The sequence below is a fragment of the Sander lucioperca genome, chromosome 15 (assembly GCF_008315115.2).
Source record: "Sander lucioperca isolate FBNREF2018 chromosome 15, SLUC_FBN_1.2, whole genome shotgun sequence".
NCBI lineage: Eukaryota > Metazoa > Chordata > Actinopteri > Perciformes > Percidae > Sander > Sander lucioperca.
The window spans coordinates 4,027,966-4,052,436 of NC_050187.1; the positions used below are offsets into that span (position 1 = coordinate 4,027,966).

The window sequence follows — 24,471 nt, forward strand, 5'->3', positions numbered from 1 at the left end:
AGTCAGCTTCGTGTAGGCAGAGAAAGAGGGAGAGAGAAAGAGAGAGAGAGAGAGAGAGAGAGAGAGAGAGAGAGAGAGAGAGAGAGAGAGAGAAAGGGGAGAAGGAGACATGTAGGCAAATACAAAGAATAGAGACAACACAGATTCTGTCTTCTACTAACATGGTTTCCAATAAGACAGCTAACTGTTGATACTATAATAATACTATAAAATATTGTCTTGACTGTACTGTGGGAGTTCTACTTGCTGGGAATGTTTTGGTAAACTTGTCCTGTTTCACTGTGATGGCTTCAACAAAATGTCAATCAAATATGCTTGTATTAGTTTGTTAGTCTATGTAATGTCTATCATTATTATACATGGTGACCTGTGGTGACTGTGAAACAGCGACCGCTCATACAACAAAGACAATTACATAAAGCCTAAAAAGGCTTAAATATATGAAACAAATAAAACAGAAAATGGGACAATTTAAAGATAAAGAGTTCAAAGATGGGCAGATCAAGCACAATCATCACAGTGATGACTGTAGCACACCCCAAACACACACCTAACGCCAAACGGCACTTCTGTCTAATAATAACTAGTGGAAACATACCGTCTTTTGGAGTTAAAAGCTAACAGTCGCCCCGTTCTGCTGATGTCTTTGGTGTCTTCCTAGCCCTTACAGAAGGTTTTGTATCCAGCCTAGAAGTCCAGAGATTTTCGGGGTCAATTAATCCATACTGTTACATCCAAGATTGATACACTGTATGTAAGAAATGTAAATAGTTTGTCCTTTATATAGGAGTTTTAATGTTCAATATGTTTATTTTTGCACTGGATGACTCCAAATATATAGGAGAACTGATTTTAGACAACACAAATGCTTGTGTAGCATTGCTGTGTGTGATATCAATAAATATGACATTATCATGTTTTGAGCATAGGCATAAGTGAATGTCATGAGGACAAAAGCGTCTGGACTTTTTTTTGAAAAAATTAGATATTTTGTCCACTGTATAAGTTACAATGTTTATTTTTTCACTGTTTGACTCCTAATACATATGAGAAGTGTTTTAGACAGGAGATTGGCTAAGCTTGTATTGCTGTGTGTGTGATATCAATACATATCTGTGAGATTTATGTTCCGTTTTATTTATTTATTTGTCTTTATGGTCCTACAACCTTTTTTAACATTCAAGTGACCTCACTGCAGCCCAAATATTCTAATAGCCCAGTTTCTTTCTGAAAAGAAATGATTTTCATAGATTGACTTTGGACAACAGGGTTGATGTTTTACAAGCTTTTATAGAAAATAAAACCAGACGGACCAGAGGTTGTCAAAAATCCTTCAGGGCTTAATGTCTTTTATATGTAGGATTAAACATTTGGTGCCCCCCCCTGTGCTAGTATAAAAAAGGCAGTGCCATCTGAATAATTAAAAAGATAAATACATACAGATGAATTGCTAAGAAACTTCCGCACACTGTCTAACTTGCAGAGATACTGTAGATTTAGTAGCTGGCAACGTTTTGGTACTAAACCTTCATCAGGCAAATGGTATTATTTACTGAGCCAAAAGCCATCTTTTGTAGGAGGGGATTGTGGGTTTGCACCAATCACCTTCTCTTTGCAACTTATGACCCACTCGTCCCTCTCCGACGCACCTGTCTCATGATATATGTGTGAAGTATTTTTCTGTTCATATTAACTTAAATTGTCATGAAGACACACGGTAGAGTGAACCTAAGTGATGAAATTTTGTGAAGAGAAAAACTGACTTGTGTTTGAAGACCAGCTTGTGTTTTTTTACAACTTCAGGCACCTTGTATTGGTTTTAACATTCAGCCAAGTTGGTTTGCATTTAGAGTTTATCAGATCCATGTCTTTGTCTTCTGGGTGTGATGTGTTTTTATTTATTTTTTTGCCAAACAGCACCTCGTTTAGCAGCTTTTTAAACACAACTGTGATGAGATTATGGCCGATAACAAATATGAACAATCACTGCTTGTGCTGGATTTATATCAAAAATAGTCTATCACTGAACATGATGAAAAATAAAACTCTCTTCCATATCACGTATTTAATCTCAAACTGTTTGACTCCATCTTTGACCTCCTATCAATCAGAGGCCAGGCCTCTAAAATATATATTTGATTTCTCTTGTAGCTAAAGTTTTTTCACACTGCAACCAAATGTTTTTTCTTCTATGATAGGTGATGATGATAGATGACTTTGTGGGTCTGCTTCTAATCCTCCACGGTCCTCTCCGTCAGCTTCTGTTTCCATCTGTTGAGGCTCGGCCTCTCTGCTCTCCCCAGTTTGGCTCTGATGGAGCTGTGACGACTGAATATTCTCTTCGTCATTTTCACTCTCAGATGCTTTGGCATTTCCCTTATGACTGGTCCAGAGTTCCTCCTGCTCCTCTTTAATGTCTGGGCTGTCTGGGTCCTCCTGGTCTAGACTGTGGCTCAACTCTGAGGGAACATCTGCAGGGAACATTGAAACCCTGAGGCTCTGCAGCCCAGCCTTGCGATGGACGACCAGCTGGACCTTCAACCACTTGCTGAGTTGAATTGACCAACCCCCTAAAAACAATAGGCTTGTTCGAGATAAACTGCGCCTTGCCTGTAAAGTGGACGAGAGGGGCAGGAGTTGGCCGGGCCTCCGACTGGACACAAGGGGCGGGCGGGGCCTGAGTTTGTAGGTGAGGTAGTCTGTGTGATGTGGACTAGGGGTCAGTGCTAGTTGGAGCTGCACCCGTAGACTTGTTCCCTTCTCTTTTATATATGTGCAAAAAGACATTAAAATGCTTTTAAAATGAACCAAACTGTTGTCTTTTTTCATCATTTTTAGACATACTATACTATGACTTTTTTCGACATTAAACTATGACTTTTTTAATAACTTCTTTCAACATGCTATACTATGATTTTTTTCGACATGCTATACTATGTCTTTTTTATGACTTTTTCGACATACTATACTATGACTTTTTTATGACTTTTTTCGACATACTATACTATGACTTTTTTCGACATACCAGCAAGAAGTCCCGCACACAGTCCATTACGCATGCAAATACTTTCACAACGTTTCGGTCACACAGACCTTCCTCAGGTAAAATTCACCTGACAGTGTGCGGGACTTCTTCAACAAGTTATTTCTGGTAACCTTTGCCTTTTCCGAAGCACCTGCCCCAGAAAAGAGGTGTGCAAAACTGCTTTTGAATCAACATACTATACTATGATTATTTTTGACTTCAACATACTTTACTATGACTTTTTCTGACATACTATACTATGACTTATTTCAACATACTATACTATGACAATTTTTTCGACATACATAAATGTGGCTCATTTGGTAGAGCGCTTGCCTACCAATTGGAAGATTGGTTGTTCAATCCACTGGTCGTTAAGACTAGAAAAGCCCTATGTAAATGCAGTCCATTTACTATACAATGACTTTTTTCAACATACTATACTATGAATTTTTATGACTTTTTTCGCCATACTATACTATGACTTTTTGTGACTTTTTTCAACCTACTATATTATGACTTTTTATGAATTCTTATGACATACTATGACTTTTTTATGACTTCCTTTAACATTTTTCGACATGCTATACTATGACTTTTTAATGACTTTTTTCAATATACTATACTGACTATTTTAAAACTTTTTTCGAAATACGAATTACTTTTTTAAAACTTTTTTCGACATACTATACTGTGACTATTTTTTCGACATACTATACTATGACTTTACTGCTTTTTCCCATCTGGACCACATTAGACCAGTAATTAACTAAAAAGAAAGCTAACTTTTTTAAAACAAATAACAAAACAAAACAAAAGACGAGTCTCATTTAATTTGTTAAATACACTGATACACGTACACACACTTTCATTACAATCACTTCGGTATAAAAATCAACCGGTGAACGTAATTCACATCATAAAATCATCAATCATCCACAAACATGTTTTGGTTTAAAAATAAATTCATGCATCTGAGCATCATTTATATATTTCCATGTACAGTATGATACAAATCATGGGAAATCAAAAGCGCTACAGAACCTGACAACCTGTACACAGCAAAACATTTACAAACCTAGACTGATCTCAGTGCAGCATTTTACAGTTTCAACAAACCCGACATGTATTTCCTTTTTTTGTGGACGTTCCTTGGCTTCTCGGTATATTTCTCTTTTAATAAATGAAGTTTGCAGAAACACAGCACACATGCACTCTGCAGAGACACCCTGTACATCAGACTGTCTGCATCTCAACCCACAGCACAGTCTACCAGTATTTTTTTTCCTACCTGACAGGAACTCAGTGTGTAACACTAACATAACATATTTTCTAGTCTTTAGACACATTTCGTGACAGAAAACTATGTTTATTATTAGATCCCGACCAATAAAGAATTTTAAGGCCAATATCGATAGTTTGGAAAATGAGGAAGAGTGTCCTTGCCCGGAGGAAGCCCGGTGCCCCCGTCTGGAGCCAGGCCCAGATGGAGGGCTCGTCAGCGAGCGTCTGGTGTCCGGGTTTGCCAAGGAGCCCGGCCGGGCACAGCCCGAAAAAGCTACGTTGCGCCTATCTCTCCATCCCATGGGCCTACCACTTGTGGGAGGAACCGCTTGGGTTGGTTGCGCTGCCACACGGGTGGCAGTGAAGGTCACGGGCCTAGACGGACCAGACCTGGGCAGCAGACGCTGGCTCTGGGGACGTGGAACGTCACCTCTCTGTGGGGGAAGGAGCCGGAACTGGTGCGGGAGGTGGAGCGCTACCGGTTAGATCTGGTGGGGCTTACCTCTACAGACAGTCTCGGTTCTGGAACCATGCTCCTGGATAGGGGTTGGACTCTTTTCTTCTCCGGAGTTGCCCAGGGTGTGAAGCGCCGGGTGGGTGTGGGGATACTCACAAGCCCCCGGCTGAGCGCCGCTACGTTGGAGTTTACCCCGGTGGATGAGAGGGTCACCTCCCTACGCCTGCGGGTTGTGGGGGGGAAACTCTGACTGTTGTTTGTGCATATGCACCAAACAAGAGTTCGGAGTATTTGGCCTTCTTGGAGACCTTGAATGGAGTCCTGCATGGGGCTCCAGTGGGGGACTCCATAGTTCTGCTGGGGGACTTCAACGTGCACGTGGGCAATGATGGAGACACATGGAGAGGCGTGATTGGGAGGAACGGTCTCCCTGATCTAAACCAGAGTGGTTGTTTGTTGTTGGACTTCTGTGCTAGTCATGGATTGTCTATAACGAACACCATGTTCGAACATAGGGATGATAAGTGTACTTGGTACCAGAGCACCCTAGGCCAAAGGTCAATGATCGATTTTATAATCGTTTCATCTGATCTGAGGCCGTATGTTTTGGACACTCGGGTGAAGAGAGGGGCAGAGCTGTCAACCGATCACCATCTAGTGGTGAGTTTGGTCAGGGGGTTGGGGGGAAGACTCTGGACAGACCTGGTAATCCCAAACGGGTAGTGCGGGTAAATTGGGAACGTCTGGAGGAGGCCCCTGTCCGACAGACGTTCTCTGTCGGAGCTTTTCGTGCATCCCTGTGTAACCCGAGTGGACAATGTTCAAAGTTTCCATTGCTGAAGCTGCGGCAAGGAGCTGTTGTCTTAGGGTCTTAGGTTCCTCAAAGGGCGGTAACCCACGAACACCGTGGTGGACACCGGTGGTCAGGGAAGCCGTCCGACTGAAGAAGGACACATAACACATACAATTCTTGCACAGGATGATCAGCAGGGTGTTATATCTCACAGTATTAAAGAGTAAGCGATAGGAGTTACAGTTTTTGAGCTAGAAGCAGGACTATCAAAGGTGAGCCAGAGCCTTGTTTCTGTGAGAAGGACTCTCTGAGACAGGAGTCTTCATGGCAACCTTTAACTGCAGTTGGTCATATGATCTGATCCCTGACATGTTGACCTGTTGCTGTGAAGTTACTGTGTGTGACTGTGTGTGTGTGTGTGTGGTTTTGTGTGCATGTGTTTGTGTGTGTGTGTGTGTGTGTGTGTGTGTGTGTAGATGTGTTTGTGTGTGTGTGTGTGTGTGTGTGTATATCTCTCACAGTATTAAACATTAAGCGATAGGAGATAGAGGCAGGACTATCAAATGTCTGCCTTTGATTAACTCACTGCATTAAAGCAAGGCATGGTAGCTATTTTTGGACAGCACATCTCAAACCCAGAGGCAATTCAAAGTGTTTTAAAACAATAAGGGAGAATAAAATAAATGAAGATGGAATAATCATTTTTAAATTAGATTAAATAACATGCCAGTTTGTAATGTTTCCAGTCAGGATGCTTTCTATTGCTCCTCTGTAAAAAATAATAACTTGGCAAGGGACTTTTGCCTTCTGTTTCCAAACTTTGAACACTGATAATAAGATCAGTGAATCATCCTTGTAATGCTGAATAACAGCAGAACAGCAATAATACTGTAGGTACATAGTCACAGAGATGGTATGAGGAAGTAAAAACCATTTCTTGTGTATGTGTTGACAGAGTTCTCAAGAAAAAACAAAGTCAACTTCCTGTTTTTTGTGGTGCCTGACCAGCCTGGTCTCACAGAATTCCGTGAAATTATCACAAACTGTTAACACCGCATTACATGGTGGTGGCAAGGAATGTGTGAAAATTCTGTGTGGCCACCACGGAAAGCAATGCCAATGTAAAGTCAATGAGAAGATGACGTAGCATTAAGAGCGAAAAACACAGGACTTTCACCCAGGATCCCGGGGATCGTGTCCTGCGTGTCGCGTTTCCTAAACCCAACCGCTGCTTTCTTCTTTTAATAAACCCAACGGTCTCATTCTTCTTTTCCTAAACCCAACCGTCCCGTTCTTCTTTACCTAAACACAACTGTCCCGTTCTTCTTTACCTAAACACAACTGTCTCATTCTTCTTTTCCTAAACCCAACTGTCCCGTTCTTCTTTACCTAAACACAACTGTCCCGTTCTTCTTTAACTAAACACAACTGTCCCGTTCTTCTTTAACTAAACACAACTGTCCCGTTGTTGTCCTGCATGTCATGGAAACGTAAACCCACCCACGACCTTTTCCTTAACTTAAGGGGCCGTGTTCATTTCAGTTCAATTCTTCCGTGGGCCCATCACTTTTTCAGCGATTCCGTGAAACTGCCACAGAGTTTGACGGATTTCACGTAATTCTGTGAGATCAGGTTGGTCACATTCACTGAGCCAGTTTGTGACAGAGTCAAGAAGTCTGTTAATGTTCACAAGGCCAAGAAGATTTGTGTTTTATGCTTGTATTGTATACATATGTTTTTGTCTTTTTGAAGCACTTTGTGCACCAAATAAGTGCTATATAAATGAAATCAACTTCAAACTTTTGGTCTGGTCTTTCATTTTAAGAGCTACATAAAAATGTTTGGTTTGATGTTTTTGTTATTACTTTATGTTTGCTTTTTTGATACAATTGTAATAGTCATACATGTTGTACTACTGTCTGTTTCCAGCAGGTGCTGCTTGCTTTTTTAATTTCAGTTTTGATTATTTTTTATTTATATGTTTATTATTCATTTTATCACTTAATACTATCTCATATTTGTCTTAATGTCATACCTTATTTTATTTTAGCTGTGTTTATATTTTGAATTGTTTAAATTGCTCTTTAATGTTTTATGTAAATATATTATATACATTATATGTTCGAGGATATTTCAACCTTCAATAAGCTCATCAAAACAATCAAAACAGCAACATATTAAACAGACTTAACATACATGTGCTGATTACTACATGTGGTGTTGTTCAACTCCCCCCCCCCCCCCCCCCTTTACCACACCACTTCATGTTCACACTCATTTCATCACTCTTCCTTCGAAGAGGAGGCGTGGATTATTATCAACGTACTGCATGTTGTGTAACTTTACCATATTTATTGCAGACTGTTTGGATGTAGAGGACAACACATCAGACATTGGTGTAGGGAACTCATTCGGTGTCTTGCAGCTGTCAAAGGTAAATTTTGTCACATTTTATTATATTTATTTACTTATTGTATTTTTGTTTAGATTGTTTAAAAAGGTAAATACACTGTAAATAGTCATGAAAATGATTATGCAACTTTTAACAACCAGACAGCTGGGGACTGTACTGTGTTTAAACCAACTATATTTCATTTGGGTTTTTCCCTGTCTTACCTTAAATTGTAAGCCTTATGGATATGTTATTGTGTAACAAAGACAGAAAATGTAGTTTAAGAAACCGGCTAAAAAAGATATAAGGATGCAAAATCAAGTACATTAGCTGAAGGAAAAATGAGAGAAGAAAAATGGGATAGAACATGTACAATTAATGGGAAATTAAACAACAAGAAGTAGAACTACTGTGTAGATATTTCAGAAATGTAGTCCATATATCGAAAACGTGCTTACAAATAGAGCGCGGATAGTGCCGCATTTTCCTGTCCGAGCCTGGCCCGCGTCCGACAGGCATTAAGATATTTATGTCTGAATCTGACCCGAGCCAGACACAGTTCAAATTTAATATTTTTCTCATGCTAATGACACATGTACGTTTGTTTGTGTGGAAAGCTTTTATTAAGCAGCTGTAGGAAGACATTAAGAAATGTCAACAGATGAGGCCATCAGAGCACACGGGACAACAAGAGCACGTTAACACAGGTGCGCACCTACATAATAAGCTTTTTTAAATTTAAAATGTTCAATACCTTATCGCGCTGATGTGACCGAGCCCGACCCGAACCTGAACATCATTTATAAATATCTGTCTGAACGGGTCGGGTATCTATCCTCTACTTACAAAGGCTATTTCTCACAAATGTTGTATGTATGTATGTATGTTCTGAAACATCATTAATTCACGGAAAGATATTTGGGAAATAATGATAATGATAATAACAATAATAATAATAATAATAATAATAATAATAATAATAATAATAAAAATGAGCTTAGATATGCAAAATAGTTTTGTGAAAATACGATGACTGAGGTTATGTTATGTAACTCAAGACAGGTTACAGTCATTTACTGATTCAGTTAGAGATGTTTAGTGAAATAAGAAAATTAATCTTTACACAAAAGATAATGCAGATGGTTTATGAAGTGGATTAGTCAGTCTCATCCAAAACCAGAGGGCAGAGGGGCATTCAACAAGTAGTGGAGCATCAGCACAGAATGTCCTAAACAAATGTAATTAACATTAATCATTATATTAAATTACTGAAACACGGACGAGGTTCTGTGGCTGCAGTAATGACCTCACATCAGCACGTTAAATATTTCATCACCAGAACTTGTGCTATCTGAAACTGTAGTATTTGATTGATTTTTTTTAAATTATTTGATTTGTGAGTATTTTATATATGTATACTGCATTTGTGTGAAATGAACAATGTTAGGTAGATATTGCACAACATGTTTCATGTCTCTTTTTATAACCTGATCTCTTAAACAGTTTTCACTCTGAACAATGGAAGATGTCCACATTAACGACACATCACGCTATGATCACATTAACAACACATCACAGTATTATGACTACTATAGAGGACCATTTTTCATCAGAGATGTTGCAACATACATAATCATCAGTATTGGACTTCCTTTGACCCTCGTGGCCATCTATGCTCTTCATTCTCTGGTACGTACATTATGACTGAGATCTATTTGTGTAAAGTGTCTGTCTGTAAAGGATCTTGATCTGAGTTGGGGGCCACATGTCTGGGGGCTGGGGTGAAGTATTTTAATGACCTATACGTTTACAGGAATAATGAACTGCAAAGTTACAATGTAAATTAAGATGATTGGACCCTGCAGACATATTTGGGAGGAGTTCAGAACATGTTTACAACTGCTTTCTTTACTTTAACCAATGTTTTCCTGCAGGTGTGAAAGGATAATGTCGCTCCGATCTACGTCATCAACCTTCTCATTTCTGACATCATTCAGTTCTGCTGCATGATCGGTTTTGTAGCAAAACCTATGGATTTCATTGTCTATGCTGTTTACTACTCTAGTCTGATGGTCAGTGTTTGCTTCATGGTGTGCATCGCCCTGGAAAGGTATCTCTCTATCCAGAATGTGTGTAACTACTTCTGTGTCTGACCATTGTATTACTACATCATTCTGAAGCTGTGTTTTACATCTTGTATTACAGGTATTTGGTCATCGCCTGCCCACTGTGGTACCACTTCAGACGAACCATCAAGATCTCTGTGGGGGTCTGTGTCCTGGTCTGGACCCTTCCTCTTGTCTATTGCTTCACTTTTCTATTTTGGTATGTTACAGAGATTTCAGTAAACATCTTATACATATTTGTCCTCCTTCCCCTCCCACTGTTCATATTCTTCCTGGTTGGGACCCTCAAAGCCCTGTCTGCTTCCATCTCAGTTCCCGCTGATGAAAAACGTCGAATTGTGGCAATGTTGGTCCTGGTGCTGCTTATTTACACGCTGCTGTTCCTGCCCAGACCCATAATGTTTCTAAAAGAGGGAAACAGATTTAACTTCCTCAGGGTCCTGTTTAATGTGTTTCTTAGGTTGAGTCCTCTTGCAGACTTAGTTCTGTATGTTTTCATGAGGAAAGGGGCCATAGATGTTGGCCTCTGTGTGTTGTTGCATAATGGACAGCAATGACGACAGCAGTTCAACAGTATGAATGATGACAACATGTTTCAGCTGCATGGCTTCCAGAAAGTTATCTGAATGCAGGAAATGAAGTCTTTGACGCTCAAAATAACCCTGGGGCAGGACACCCAGACCCTCCACTATGATATGCCCCCCCCCAAAAGGCAGATTCTAGCCCATATATATAGGCCAATATATTTATATATTGGCGGGTATACAGTACAGTATACCCACTACAGTCCATTAGACTACACCACCAGGGGCGTTTCTAGGACTTGTGGAGGTTCGGGGCTTAGCCTGGACCCATTTAAATAAACTGAATGCAGTGCAAAACGGTGATTGGCTTGCCCAGCTGTTAATAACCAGTGTATGTTCATTTCAGCTGGCCAGTTTGTAGATGTAATTTAGATGGCGCCAACATTTGGCCTAATCATAACTGGCCTGCCAACCCAAAGGCCAAGGTTTTGTTTCCAGATCTGTGTGGTGACTGATGATGAAAATGTTGAGCATTAAACACTTCATTTCCTGCATTCTGGTGAATTTTTATGCTCCTATTTCTACCCTTTTTTGAATGTATAAGCTGGAAATATCTTTATGTAAAGGGAAACATAGATTACAATCCTAATATAATAACATAATGGAAATATATTGCAGTAAGGCTCTGAGGCATTCTGTATTGCTTTCATCTATTTATTCTCCTGTAGATCAGCTTTTCTAATTATATCTGAGTCAGCACACATGTAGCCTAGGCAGCATTTACTCCTCCCTCCTCTTTTGCATCTTTTGTCGGGGAAGTAACCTCCTTAAATGTGCATATGACAATTATTCACCTCAATGATACATTATTCATTTTAATGTATTAATAAACTCCTGGACTGTAATATTTCAGATGTTTGAGCAAGATTTCTGCTCATGTCCAAAACTTTGTGCACATTCAAAATATAACTCATCCCATCTGTGTTTGCTGAGATTTGGAGGTGTCATGATATTTTGAGAAATATAAAGTTATAATAGGCTATTACAAGAATAAAGTCACTATATTTCAGAAAATAATCTACCTGCACCATAGCCTGCTGTGCATTACGTGATTGCTCTGCTGATACGGTAGATCTCAGACCTTCTGACAGACTCGAGCCCCGTTTGGGTCTCTGGTCTCTGAATGAGACAAAGTTTAGGGGAGTGGCTGTACGCTGCTCTACATCGGAGGTGGAAAACCACAACTATGGCAGAAATACATGGAGCACAAACGGGACACATCTGCTGCAGCATGTTGACAGCAGAGCACGTCCTTTATAAACCTGAAGCTGCACAGCTTTTTACAGAGAGAGTGGACACTAAGCGATGCACAGGTCTGCTTCAGAGCTCCGTGTGTTTGAGTCTGAACCGTAGACTGGAAATGTCACGTCACGGGAACTTCAAACTAAATCATTAGTATTGCGCTCCTAAACGTTGCGTTAGTGGCATCAATGTATTGGACTGATTTGGCTATGATTCCTCCGAAAATTAAACCTTTCACAGAGCTTTCCTCACGTAGAGACGGTTGCTAGGTGATAGCAACAAATACAGCATGAGCGGACCCCGCAGGTAGCTGCCCGTTGTATTCGCCTCAGAAAAATAAACTGGACAAAGTTACAGTTCAACCATGAGTTCTACATGAAAAAATTTAAGAACGTAAGAACTGCAAGTGCGTTGGAAAATACTTTTCTTCTTAATTTTCATGTGCCATTCTCGGGCTTTTTAATTCTATTATAGGATACTATAATAATAAAAAAAAATAAAAATAAAAAAAAAGAGAGAGAGAGAGAACATTCATAAAACATTCGGGGCTGTAGCCCCGGCAAAATCGGCTGACACCGCCTCTGGCATTGAGAACTTTGTACGTGTACAGACAGTTTATTAAAAAGATAGATTATAAAGACAGTCGCGTTCTCGTGTACGGGCGGTCGTCGTCTTGGGAGCTACTGTCTACCTACCGTTGAAGTGTGGTGATATTTTGAGCCTTTTTAGTGGTATAAAATAGCAATTTGTTTTTACTTTCCCTGTGCCCCGAATACTAGTGTTGTAAGCTAATCAGCGGTCCACGCTAGCTTGTTTCAAGCTACAAACACATTCGATTAACATGAAATCATGTCCCAGAGAACGATCAAGTGGGTACACATCTGTTATTAACCCCTAGGTTCGTTTTGCGCCGGAATTGTACATTAAAGCAAGGCATGGCAGCTATGTTTGGACAGCACATCTCAAACACAGACGCAGTTCAAAGTGTTTTAAAACAGTAAGGGAGAATAAAATAAATGAAGATAGAATAATCATTTTTAAATTACATTAAATAACATTCCAGGTTGTAATGTTTCCAGTCAGGATGCTTTCTATTGCTCCTCTATAAAAAATAATAACTTGGCAAGGGACTTTTGCTTTCTTAAGTTTCCTTAACTATCTGTTTCCAAACTTTGAACACTGATAATGGACCTTTTTCACAGCAGACATTTTGACTTGTCATAGTAGGAAAAGCACAGCTGAAATTGATAACGATGGCTCAATTCCATCAAGTGTCCCAGTAAGCTATTTCAGTGAGTCAGCATGCACCATACCAGGACCTCTCCTAAGTGGAATGCAGCCATCATTAATGGTTGTGAATACACCTGTGCTTTTTCTACTATGACATGTCAACATGTCTGCCGTGAAAAAGGTCCATACGATCCGTAAATCATCCTTGTAATTCTGAATAACAGCAGAACAGATAATACTGTAGGTACCTAGTCATAGAGAGGTATGAGGAAGTAAAAACTATTTGGTGTGCATATGTCGACAGAGTTCTCAAGAAAAAACAAAGTAAAATAGAGTGTGGGCTTATCTGGGTACCTGCTAGTCAACTTCCTGTTTTTTGTGGTGCCTGACCAGCCTGGTCTCACAGAATTCCGTGGTGGTGACACGAAATGTGTGAAAATTCTGTGGACCCATCACGGAATTTTCGGCGATTCCGTGAAGCTGCCACAGATTTTGAGTTAAGGGGCCGTGTTCATTTCACAGAATTCTGGAGGATCAGGTTGGTCTGACATATCTGGTGCAGATCACTGTTTGTCACATTCACTGAGCCAGTTTGTAACAGAGTCAAGAAGTCTGTTAATGTTCACAAGGCCAAGAAGATTTGTGTTTTATGCTTGTATTGTATACATGTGTTTTTGTCTTTTTGAAGCACTTTGTGCACCAAAAAAGTGCTATATAAATGAAATCAACTTCAAACTTTTGGTCTGGTCTTTCATTTTTAAGAGCTACATAAAAATGTTTGGTTTGATGTTTATGTTATTGCTTTGTGTTTGCTTTTTTGATACAACTGTAATAGTCATACATGTTGTACTACTGTCTGTTTCCAGCAGGTGCAGCCTTTGTAGTCAAACACTGGATAATTAAAGCAAAACTGCATCATTGAAATGCTGTTGAAATAATGTGAAATATACATAGATTTAATTTAGTTTTATTGTAATGGACCAGCTTAAATGTAACTGTGCATTAACTTCTATAATTATACAGTTTATTACAGAGAACCTCTGTCAATTCACCTGTTTTAAAACCCCAATAACTTTTAATAATTAATTAATCTTGCACACCACTGTTTCCCAAAAACATACAAATCAGTTATTCAGAGATAATTCAGATCTTACATGTCTGGCGTAAGATCTGAAGACTGACGCTGTGCATTTGCTGGAAACAGGAAGGAAATGTCTGCACCTTTTGCCAAACGTTTTTGCTTTTTTAATTTAATTTCTTTTTTATTTATATGTTTATTATTCATTTTATCACTTAATACTATCTCATATTTGTCTTAATGTCATATCTTATTTTATTTTAGCTGTGTTTATATTTTGAATTGTTTAAATTGCTCTTTAATGTTTTATGTAAATATATTATATACATTATATGTTCGAGGATATTTCAACCTTCAATAAGCTCATCAAAACAATCAAAACAGCAACATATTAAACAGACTTAACATACATGTGCTGATTACTACTTGTGGTGTTGTTCAACTACACCCCCCCCCCTTTACCACACTACTTCATGTTCATACTCATTTCATCACTCTTCCTTCGAAGAGGAGGCGTGGATTATTATCAACGTACTGCATGTTGCGTAACTTTACCATATTTATTGCAGACTGTTTGGATGTAAAGGACAACACATCAGACATTGGTGTAGGGAACTCATTCAGTGTCTTGCAGCTATCAAAGGTAAATTTTGTCACATTTTATTATATTTATTTACTTATTGTATTTTTGTTTAGATTGTTTAAAAAGGTAAATACACTTTAAATAGTCATGAAAATGATTATGCAACCTTTAACAAGCAGACAGCTGGGGACTGTACTGTGTTTAAACCAACTATATTTCATTTGGGTTTTTCTCTGTCTTACCTTAAATTGTAAGCCTTATGGATATGTTATTGTGTAACAAAGACTGAAAATGTAGTTTAAGAAACCGGCTAAAAAAGATATAAGGATGCAAAATCAAGTACATTAGCTGAAGGAAAAATGAGAGAAGAAAAATGGGATAGAACATGTACAATTAATGGGAAATTAAACAACAAGAAGTAGAACTACTGTGTAGATATTTCAGAAATGTAGTCCATATATCGAAAACGTGCTTACAAATAGAGTGCGGATCGGGCCGCATTTTTCTGTCCGAGCCCGACCCGTGTCCGACAGTTAAAATCTCATTTTTTTCTCATACTAATGATGTACGTTTGTTTTGTGGAAAGCTTTTATTAAGCAACTGTAGGAAGGCATTCAGAAATGTCAACAGATGAGGTCATCAGCGCAACAAGCGTGTTAACACAGGTGCGCACCTACATAATAAGCTGTTTTAAATTTAAAATGTTCAATGCCTTATCGCGCTGATGTGACCGAGCCCGACCCGAACCTGAACGTCATTAATAAATATCTATCCGAACCGTACAGTCGGGTATCCATCCTCTACGTACGAAGGCTATTTCTTACAAATGTTGTATGTATGTTTGTATGTACTGTATGTATGTATGTATGTATGTATGTTCTGAAACATCATTAATTCACTGAAAGATATTTGGGAAATAATAATAATAATAATAATAATAATAATAATAATAATAATAATAATAATAATAATAATGAGCTTAGATATGCAAAATAGTTTTGTGTGTCGTGAAAATACAATGACTGAGGTTATGTTATGTAACTCAAGACAGGTTACAGTCATTTACTGATTCAGTTCTCTAATGGGTGGCAAGTGATAACATCAGATTTAGAGAAGGATATTAACAGTTTGTGTATGTTAGTAGTGTGTTTTATGCTTAAAATATTGCTTCTTGAACTATAAAACAGGCACTTACTGAACTGTACAATTTAAAAAAAAGGAATATATTTTCTAATTTCTCCTTAGTGAAATAAGAAAATTAATCTTCACACAAAAGATAATGCAGATGGTTTATCAAGTGGATTAGTCAGTCTCATCCAAAACCAGAGGGCAGAGGGGCATTCAACAAGGAGTGGAGCATCAGCACAGAATGTCCTAAACAAATGTAATTAACATTAATCATTATATTAAATTACTGAAACACGGACGAGGTTCTGTGGCTGCAGTAATGACCTCACAGCAGCACGTTATATATTTCATCACCAGAACTTGTGCTATCTGAAAGTGTAGTATTTGATTAAATATCATAAGCAGATAGGGTAACAAATATTAAGGAATTTTAATACTGAAAGCCATACACATTTTGTTTTAAATGATTTGATTTGTGAGTATTTTATATATGTATACTGAATTTGTGTGAACTGAATAATGTTAGGTAGATATTAAACAACATGTTTCACGTCTCTTTTTATAACCTGATCTCTTAAACAGGTTTCACTCTGAAGAATGGGAGATGTCCACGTCAACAACACTTCATACTATGATTACATTAACAACACATCACGCTATGATGACTATGGACGAGAAAGATTCAAATATGTTGTGACATGCATAATCATCAGTATTGGACTTCCTTTGACCCTCATGGCCATCTATGCTCTTCATTCTCTGGTACGTACATTATGACTGAGATCTATTTGTGTAAAGTGTCTGTCTGTAAAGGATCTTGACCTGAGTTGAGGGCCACATGTCAGGGGGCTGGGGTGAAGTATTTTAATGACCTATACATTTACAGGAATAATGAACTGTAAAGTTAAAATGTAAATTAAGATGATTGGACCCTGCAGACATATTTGGGAGGAGTTCAGAACATGTTTACAACTGCTTTCTTTACTTTAACCAATGTTTTCCTGCAGGTGCGAAAGGATAATGTCGCTCCGATCTACATCATCAACCTTCTCATTTCTGACATCATTCAGTTCTGCTGCATGATCGGTTTTGTGACATACCCTGGGTACCTCATAGATCGAATATCCGGTCTTATTTACTACTCTAGTCTGATGGCCAGCGTTTGCTTCATGGTGTTTATCGCCCTGGAAAGGTATCTGTCTTTCCAGAATGTGTGTAACTACTTCTGTGTCTGACCATTGTATTACTACATCATTCTGAAGCTGTGTCTTACATCTTGTATTACAGGTATTTGGTCATCGCCTGCCCACTGTGGTACCGCTTCAGACGAACCATCAAGATCTCTGTGGGGGTCTGTGTCCTGGTCTGGATCCTTTCTCTCGTCTGTTTCATCACTCTGTTTTTCGGTAGTTTATCAAGGTTCACAGGCAAAATCTTAGCTATATTTGTCCTCCTTCCCCTCCCACTGCTCATATTCTTCCTGGTTGGGACCCTCAAAGCCCTGTCTGCTTCCATCTCAGTTCCCGCTGATGAAAAACGTCGAATTGTGGCAATGTTGGTCATGGTGCTGCTTATTTACATGCTGCTGTTCCTGCCTGTAATTATGTTGCTTCTGAGTGGGAAACCTGACATTACAATCTACAATCTGTCTTTTTTGTTTCTTAAATTGAGTCCTCTTGCAGACTTAGTTCTGTATGTTTTCATGAGGAAAGGGGCCATAGACAAGTTTTTGGCCTCTGTGTGTTGTTGCAGAATGGACAACAATGACGACAGCAGTTTAACAGTATGAATGATGACAACATGTCCACAGTCAGCTTCATGTAGGCAGAGAAAGAGGAAGAGAGAGAGAGAGAGAGAGAGAGAGAGAGAGAGAGAGAGAGAGAGAGAGAGAGAGAGAGAGAGAGAGAGAGAGAGAGAGAGAGAGAGAGAGAGAGCGAGAGAGAGAAAGGGGAGAAACAGAAGGAGACATGTAGGCAAATACAAAGAATAGAGACAACACAGATTCTGTCTTCTACTGACATGGTTTCCAATAAGACAGCTAACTGTTGATACTATAAAATATTGTCTTGACTGTACTGTGGGAGTTCTACTTGCTGGGAATGTTTTGGTAAACTTGTCCTGTTTCACTGTGATGGCTTCAACAAAATGTCAATCAAATATGCTTGTATTAGTTTGTTAATCTATGTAATGTCTATCATTATTATACATGGTGACCTGTGGTGACTGTGAAACGGCGACCGCTCATACAACAAAGACAATTACATAAAGCCTAAAAAGGCTTAAATATATGAAACAAATAAAACAGAAAATGGGACAATTTAAAGACAAAAAGTTCAAAGATGGGCAGATCAAGCACAATCATCACAGTGATGACTGTAGCACACGCCAAACACACACCTAACGCCAAACACACACCTAACCAAAGATGACTTTGTGGGTCTGCTTCTAATCCTCCACGGTCCTCTCCATCAGCTTCTGTTTCCATCTGTTGAGGCTCGGCCTCTCTGCTCTCCCCAGTTTGGCTCTGATGGAGCTGTGACGACTGAATATTCTCTGAATTATGACTGGTCCAGAGTTCCTCCTGCTCCTCTTTAATGTCTGGGCTCTCTGGGTCCTCCTGGTCTAGACTGTGGCTCAACTGTGGAGGAACATCTGCAGGGAACACTGAAACCCTGAGGCTCTGCAGCCCAGCCTTGCGATGGACGACCAGCTGGACCTTCAACCACTTGCTGAGTTGAATTGACCAACCCCCTAAAAACAATAGGCTTGTTCGAGATAAACTGCGCCTTGCCTGTAAAGTGGACGAGAGGGGCAGGAGTTGGCCGGGCCTCCGACTGGACACAAGGGGCGGGCGGGGCCTGGGTTTGTAGGTGAGGTAGTCTGTGTGATGTGGACCAGGGGTCACTGCTAGTTGGAGCTGCACCCGTAGACTTTTTCCCTTCTCTTTTACATATGTGCAAAAAGACATTAAAATGCTTTTAAAATGAACCAAACTGTTGTCTTTTTTCATCATTTTTAGACATACTATACTATGACTGTTTTTTCGACATTAAACTATGACTTTTTTAATAACTTCTTTCAACATGCTATACTAGACTTTTTATGACTTTTTTGAAATACTATACTATGACTTCTTTCAACATGCTATACTATGATTTTTTTCGACATACTATACAATGACTTTTTTATGACTTTTTTCAACATGCTATACTATGACTTTTTCAACAATTTTCAAATGACTATTTTTTCGACATAAAAAAAAGAGTTTTTTCGATTTACTATACCATGACGTTTTTAGGACTATTTTCATCATACTATACTATGACTATGTTGTTGACATACTATACTATGACTTTTTTTTATACATATTATACTATGACTTTTTTTCCGACATACTATACTATGACTTTTTTATGTTTTTTTTTGACATACTATACTATGACTTTTTTGTTTTTCTTTTCGACATACTATACTATGACTTTTTTATGACTTTTTTCGACATACTATACTACGACTTTTTTATGACTTTTTTCGACATACTATACTATGACTTTTTTCGACATACCAGCAAGAAGTCCCGCACACAGTCCATTACGCATGCAAATACTTTCACAACGTTTCGGTCACACAGACCTTCCTCAGGTAAAATTCACCTGACAGTGTGCGGGACTTCTTCAACAAGTTATTTCTGGTAACCTTTGCCTTTTCCGAAGCACCTGCCCCAGAAAAGAGGTGTGCAAAAGTGCTTTTGAATCAACATATTATACTATGACTATTTTTGACTTCAACATACTATACTATGACTATTTTTTTGACATACATACATGTGGCTCATTTGGTAGAGCGCTCGCCTACCAATTGGAAGGTTGGTTGTTCGATCCACTGGTCGTTAAGACTAGAAAAGCCCTATGTAAATGCAGTCCATTTACTATACAGTGACTTTTATCAATATACTATACTATGAATTTGTATGACTTTTTTCGCCATACTATAGTATGACTTTTTATGAATTTTTATGATATACTATGACTTTTTTATGACTTCCTTTAACATTTTTCGACATGCTATACTATTACTTTTTTTCAACATACTATACTGACTATTTTAAAACTTTTTTCGAAATACCAATTACTTTTTTAAAACTTTTTTCGACATACTATACTGTGACTATTTTTTCGACATACTATACTATGACTTAGGACTTCACTGCTTTTTCCCATCTGGACCACATTAGACCAGTAATTAACTAAAAAGAAAGTAACTTTTTAAAACAAATAACCAAAAGAAGAGTCTCATTTAATTTGTTAAATACACTGACACACGTACACACACTTTCATTACAATCACTTCGGTATAAAAATCAACCGGTGAACGTAATTCACATCATAACATCATCAATCATCCACAAACATGTTTTGGTTTAAAAAAAAATTCATGCATCTGAGCATCATTTATATATTTCCATGTACAGTATGATACAAATCATGGGAAATCAAAAGCGCTACAGAACCTGACAACCTGTACACAGCAAAACATTTACAAACCCAGACTGATCTCAGTGCAGCATTTTACAGTTTCAACAACCGCGACATGTATTTCCTTTTTTTTTTTGTGGACATTCCTTGGCTTCTCGGTATATTTCTCTTTTAATAAATGAAGTTTGCAGAAACACAGCACACATGCACTCTGCAGAGACACCCTGTACATCAGACTGTCTGCATCTCAACCCACAGCACAGTCTACCAGTATTTTTTTCCTACCTGACAGGAACTCAGTGTGTAACACTAATCATAACATATTTTCTAGTCTTTAGACACATTTCGTGACAGAAAACTGTTTATTATTAGAGCCCGACCAATAAAGGGTTTTTAAGGCCCATATCGATAGTTTGGAAAATGTCTAATATTGGCCGATAATAATGGCCCGCTGATATATCGGTCGGGCTCTATTTATTATACTTTGATCCCAAGAAAACAACCGTGTAATTGTGACATCATAAAGATAACTTTACTGTAATCAAAACAATAACAAAATGAGAATGAGATCTAACTGGATCAGCCAGACTTTACATGACAACCATGTGATTTAACATGTTTCAGATGATTCACATATCTATTTCATGGGCTTAAATAAGCATTTGAAATCATTTTGAACATGCAAAATCATGTCCTTCAGGCAGGGCTGTAGTCAAGTCCACCGTTGTCGAGTCCAAGATAAGTTCAAGATCAGGACTAGCCGAGACCGAGTCAAGACCGAGTCCAAAAGATCAAGTCAAGATTGTAGAAAGAAAGGGTAAAATCAGGCCACATTATTTACTTAAAATATAAAAAATAAAAATTCTAACCCTTAGAAAAAATGCCTTTCTGCCATTTTTACATTGGTGTGTATGGGATGGAATGCTCAGACTTAGAGGGCAGGGCCCAACTGACAGAGTGGAAAGAGGCAGAAGCAAAATTCTTTTTACCTTGCGATACCATCCACAGTTTTAACTCTTCATACATTACTTTTACATCAAAATGTAGGGAATATTGTGCCCTTTCTAACAATGTGCTTAGGGAGGCAATCTGACTTTCCCAAGAGGCACAGTGAGCTTCCAAGTGAAGCCATGTCCACCAACTGCCGCACTGCCTCCTGTACTAAATCCTACCAGAAATACCAGGAGAAGAAGAGAAACAGGCCCTTTTCGGACAGCTGTCCTCACATTTCTTACACAACACATACCATTCTTGTACAGGATGACCAGCAGGGTGTTATATCTCACAGTATTAAAGAGTAAGCAATAGGAGTTACAGTTTTTGAGCTAGAAGCAGGACTATCAAAGGTGAGCCAGAGCCTCGTTTCTGTGAGAAAGACTCTCTGAGACAGGAGTCTTCATGGCAACCTTTAACTGCAGTTGGTCATGTGATCTGATCCCTGACATGTTGACCTGTTGCTGTGAAGTTACTGTGTGTGACTGTGTGTGTGTGTGTGTGTGTGTGTGTGTGTGTGTGTGTGTGTGTGTGTGTGTGTGTGTGTGTGTGTGTGTAGATGTGTTTGTGTGTGTGTGTGTGTGTGTATATCTCTCACAGTATTAAACATTAAGCGATAGGAGATAAGGTTTTTCGAGCTAGAGGCAGGACTATCAAATGTCTGCCTTTGATTAACTCACTGCATTAAAGCAAGGCATGGTAGCTATTTTTGGACAGCACATCTCAAACCCAGAGGCAATTCAAAGTGTTTTAAAACAATAAGGGAGAATAAAATAAATGAAGATGGAATAATCATTTTTAAATTAGATTAAATAACATGCCAATTTGTAATGTTTCCAGTCAGGATGCTTTCTATTGCTCCTCTGTAAAAAATAATAACTTGGCAAGGGACTTTTGCCTTCTGTTTCCAAACTTTGAACACTGATAATAAGATCAGTGAATCATCCTTGTAATGCTGAATAACAGCAGAACAGCAATAATACTGTAGGTACATAGTCACAGAGATGGTATGAGGAAGTAAAAACCATTTCTTGTGTATGTGTCAACAGAGTTCTCAAGAAAAACCAAAGTAAAATAGAGTGTGAGAAAATCTGGGTGCCTGCTAGTCAACTTCCTGTTTTTTGTGGTGCCTGACCAGCCTGGTCTCACAGAATTCCGTGAAATGATCACAAACTGTTAACCGCATTACATGGTGGTGGCACGAAATGTGTGAAAATTCCGTGTGGCCACCACGGAAAACAATGCCAATGTAAAGTCAATGAGAAGATGACGTAGCATTAAGAGCGAAAAACACAGGACTTTCACCCAGGATCCAGGGGATCGTGTCCCGCTTCACGTTTCCTAAACCCAACCGCTGCTTTCTTCTTTTAATAAACCCAACCGTCTCATTCTTCTTTTCCTAAACCCAACTGTCGTGTTCTTCTTTACCTAAACCCAACTGTCCTGTGCTTCTATTCCTAAATCCAAACGTCCCGTTCTTCTTTAACTAAACCCAACCGTCCCAGTCTTCTTTTCCTAAACCCAAATGTCCCATTCTTCTTTAACTAAACCCAAACGTCCCGTTCTTCTTTAACTAAACCCAACTGTCCCGTTCTTCTTTACCTAAACCCAACCGTCAGGTTCTTGTTTTCCTAAACCCAACTGTCCTGTTCTTCTTTTCCTAAACCCAACTGTCCCGTTCTTCTTTAACTAAACACAACTGTCCCGTTCTTCTTTACCTAAACCCAACTGTCCTGTTCTTCTTTACCTAAACCCAACCGTCCCATTGTTGTCCTGCATGTCATGGAAACGTAAACCCACCCACGACCTTTTCCTTAACTTAAGGGGCTGTGTTCATTTCAGTTCAATTCTTCCGTGGGCCCATCACGGAATTTTCAGCGATTCCATGAAACTGCCACAGAGTTTGACGGATTTCACGTAATTCTGTGAGATCAGGTTGGTCACATTCACTGAGCCAGTTTGTGACAGAGTCAAGAAGTCTGTTAATGTTCACAAGGCCAAGAAGATTTGTGTTTTATGCTTGTATTGTATACATGTGTTTTTGTCTTTTTGAAGCACTTTGTGCACCAAATAAGTGCTATATAAATTAAATCAACTTCAAACTTATGGTCTGGTCTTTAATTTTTAAGAGCTACATAAAAATGTTTGGTTTGATGTTTTTGTTATTGCTTTGTGTTTGCTTTTTTGATACAATTGTAATAGTCATACATGTTGTACTACTGTCTGTTTCCAGCAGGTGCAGCCTTTGTAGTCAAACACTGGATAATTAAAGCAAAACTGCATCATTGAAATGCTGTTGAAATAATGTGAAATATACATAGATTTAATTTAGTTTTATTGTAATGGACAAAAACACCTATCTTAAAGTTAACTGTGCATTAATATCTACAATTATACATTTTATTACAGAAAACCTCAATTCAATTCACCTGTTTTAAATCCCCAATAACTTTTAATAATTAATTAATCTTGCACACCATTGTTTCCCCAAAACATAGAAATCAGTTATTCAGAGATGACTCAGATCTTACATGTCTGGTGTAATGTTAACGCTCATAAGAGCGTATTTGCTGGAAACAGGAAGGAAATGTCTGCACCTCTTGCTAAACGTTCACACAGCTCCTAGAGTGTGTTTTAACCCTTTTGTTGTCTTCCCGTTGACCATGTAACTTATTTGGGGTCAAACTTTATTTTTTACATTTTTGTCACTTTTTGTCACCCATTTTTTTTTAGCTTTTCCCAATGTTTTTGTCAGTTTTTTCCAAGGTTTTTTTTAGTCATTTTTGTCACTTTTTTCCACATCCTTTTATCTTTCTTTTTTTTCAAATGCTATACAATTGAATAAAATACCCAAATTCAATGAAAGTAGTGAACTGCTCATTTATTTAACTTGTGAAGAGCGTTGTATGGAACCATCCACGCAATTGTATTTGACATTTTGGTTGAAAGAAACCCAAATTTCTGATATAGAAACATTTTTGAAAATGGGTAAAATTTGAGATGAGGACAACAGGAGGGTTAATGTGCAGCTCAGAGCCACGGGGTAGGTGACGGTCGTCATGAAGGCACATGCACACATTC

At 38.6% G+C, this 24,471-nt stretch overlaps 2 pseudogenes; both read left to right on the top strand.

The window, feature by feature from the left end:
- The first annotated feature begins 7,864 nt into the window (after window positions 1–7,864).
- LOC116056255 lies at window positions 7,865–10,771 on the top strand (annotated as a pseudogene).
- A 4,025-nt stretch (window positions 10,772–14,796) lies between these two features.
- On the top strand, window positions 14,797–17,761 carry LOC116056252 (annotated as a pseudogene).
- Window positions 17,762–24,471: the final 6,710 nt, after the last annotated feature.